The sequence below is a fragment of the Glycine soja genome, chromosome 8 (assembly GCF_004193775.1).
Source record: "Glycine soja cultivar W05 chromosome 8, ASM419377v2, whole genome shotgun sequence".
Classification (NCBI taxonomy): domain Eukaryota; kingdom Viridiplantae; phylum Streptophyta; class Magnoliopsida; order Fabales; family Fabaceae; genus Glycine; species Glycine soja.
The window spans coordinates 4,538,522-4,541,918 of record NC_041009.1 but is presented as its reverse complement, the minus strand read 5'-3'; positions in this window follow the sequence as shown (position 1 = coordinate 4,541,918).

Sequence of the window (3,397 nt, the reverse complement as noted above, 5' to 3'; positions counted from 1 at the left end):
CTGCTAAATGAAGAGTTTTGAGTTTTAAGGAAAATAGATAAAAAAAATAATATTAAGGTGTAATTTGAAAACTATGTGTGTCACATGAGTGATTTTGTTTTTTTATATCGGTTGTAATTAGAACTATATAAAAAATCATTGTTATGCGTTGATTATTTCTTCAATTGATATAAAAAAATCACTTTTTGATTTTATTGGTTTACATCCGATGTGGTTGGTATAAAAAAATCATTTTTGCATAATTATAAAAAAATATTTTTTACATAAAATCACCCTTAAATAATTTTCAAATTACACACGTTTTGTGTAAATAACTTTTCATTTTTACCTTTTTTTCTCTAAAATAGTCAAAAGTTTTGGTGAGATAACATCACAATTAAGAATAACGGATAGTATTGGGAATTTGTTTTTTTTTACGGTAAATTTGTTGTTTTTTTTCTTTTAAAATTTGAATTGCATATAAGAAATTAAATGTTTCGTGCCATTTGGTTTCGTACCAAATAGCATTGCTGATGTTGAAAAAAGGCCTCAGAATTCCAGCGGTATGAAAAGAAACTACAAGGTGAAACAGTTAACATGATGCACTAAATTTTTTCGAGTTATACTTTTTTATTTAATATATAATTTGTTTTAAATCGGTCAGGATTTTATGCAGTTACGAAAGTGATTGTAGAGAATTCAATTTCCTTGGAAATCATTTTTTTTTTTTGCTGACATTGAAAAACAGATTCATTAAACCCTTACAAAATTAGAAAAAAAATTTAAAATAAGATTATTTTAAAATAAATTATTAACGTGAGACTGTTTTTGTTATTTCATATCGTCTTTCTTAAAAAGGACTAGTAAAAACTTATTCAAGTAGTAAAGATTTGACTCATATCATGGAAGACGTGAAGTCTCATTATTTGTGAGAATCTTGTTTTTAAATAATTTATTAGTACACGAAAAGAATAAATTTACCTAAATTTTTATTCAACAAGAAAAAAATATTTCTTTAAATAAAACTAACCAGTTTAATTTCTATGGATATAAAGAAAATCTGAACTATGCACCACGATGTGTATAATGTAGCACACATAGTCTAGTCTTAAAAAAAAAATGTTAAATTTGGGACACGATCTAATTTCAAAAAGTTATTCCACATGAATGTTTTTAATTCAACCGGCGACTTCTTCAAAAAATTGAAAAACTTTTGTAATCTAAATAAAAGAATTCATTAAAATAAAAGGATTAAATGAAAGATTAAATAAAATATATCAATTATAAAATAAACTTATATCAACATATGATGTGTGCAAAATACGAATACAATTTTTATATCATCTTTCTTCTTCAATCCTTTTAAAAAAAATAAATGACAACATATTTTACACTATTATTTATTTCTTATAAAAAGAAACATAACGGATATCATTTAGTATCAAATGCCATAAGACTTTATGTCGTTTTGTAGATTTTTATGTCTTTATTTGTTTTTTTTTCTTCAATTAATTACTTCTCCTTTTTGCATTTGCATGTAAAACTTAACTAAAGAAGCATAAATAGTTAATGAAGTTTGGGATTCAGATCCTAGAAAGTTACATAATGAGATCTGGGCAGTGTTCGTGAATCTTCCTGTGGTCATAGATTGCGACGAGGGTCACAAAAAATTATTATGTTCTCACTTGTTTGAGCCCAAAAAAGTATACTTGAGAAGTCCAAGATAAAGGATGATTTTTATAGAAACGATGGATTGCAGAGAATTGACTTGACCTTCGAGATCTATAGATCAAAGAGGAAAAGATGAAAAATGATCTTAATGAAATCTTTAATTAGTCTTAATTTAATGTCACAAAATCAGTTTATAACTTGAGAATTATACATCGTTTATATATTTTAATTTAAATATATCACTAATAGACATGAAATTTCTCACAGTTATCATTTATTATGAGTTATCTTTTCTTTTAATAATTCCATTTTATTCTCTTATTCAAATTAGGTGACTTTACATAGCCATATTGTATTTATTTGGTGATCATCGCTATATTTCCTAACGGTGTGTTTGATACGGTCAAAATAACAAAGAATAGAACAGAAAGGGAGGGGAGCGTTGGAATCGAGGACCCTTCTAAGGCTTGGCAAAAGAGAAAAACGTAAGAAAATTTAAAAATTTAGCGGGTTTGATGCTGCAAATTTTACTGTGTATGCCTAATTACGATTTTACCCCTCGTGACAGTTTTCTTATTGGATAAATAACCCCATTTTCATTTATGGATGTGTTGACAATTTTTTTTTCCAAAAAATGAAAAATTAAATTTTAGTTTCTGAGAGTGAAAAGTGTGACAAATTTATTCATTCATTACCGTTAATGAAAAAGTTTATGTGACACAAATAAACAAAAATATTACAAAAATAATTGTCAACATGATGGTTGAATAGATTAGATCAATATATTAGTAAGTTTTTATTAGACCAAGATGAGAGTCAGTTTTTATTGGATTAATTTGTCATATCTCAAATTTTATTTCATTTAAGAACAAAATATAATGTTATGCTTGTAACTATTAAAAAATCAAGAAAAAGATGAAAATTAAATTATATTTTATCTTTAAATAAAATAAAATTTTGGGTATAATAAATTAGTCCAATAAAAATTTATTGGCATTTTGATCTAATCTATTCAGCAATCGTATTCATAATAATTTTTGTAACATTTTTTTCCTTTGTGTCACGTAGGTTTTTTCATTAATGGTAAATGACAAAAGTTAATAGATAAATAAATTTATCACACATTTTTTTTTATCTTTCAATAATTGATTTGTCAACGACAAAAGTTACTAGTTACCCTTTCACTCCACTTACTCCTTTTGTACTTTTACTCAATGTTAATATTTGTTTACCCATCAAAAAATTTTAGTTCGAATATTTTTTCTTTATTTTATGATATTTCTCTTCAATCAAATAATTTTTATTTTCATTTATTTCTCACATATTTCTTTTCTTTTCTCACCTACCTAATTTCCCCCTCTATTTCTTCTCCCCTTTCAAATACAGCCTAAGGGATACAGTAATTTATTATAATAATTGGCAAAATGTTTGTAGTATCATCTAAGACATATCTTTTTAATTAGCTTGACAGTAGTCAATGTGGGGTTCATATTTGCATGGGCTTAGGTGCGACGTTGACTCTTTCATTTTTCTCAGTCAATTGATCAATTTCAGTAGCCAACCGCCTAGATGGATAATAAGTACGGAGTAATGCATTATAGATCTCTTCGCCCACAAGGGGATAGAGAAGCTACCTTGTCAAAATTTTGTTAGGTTTTAGTATAAATGTTACTCCTCATCAAAATTTTGTTAGGTTTTAGTATACAATAAAAAAATATAGTTGCAACTCTTTCATTGTTGCTCGTCA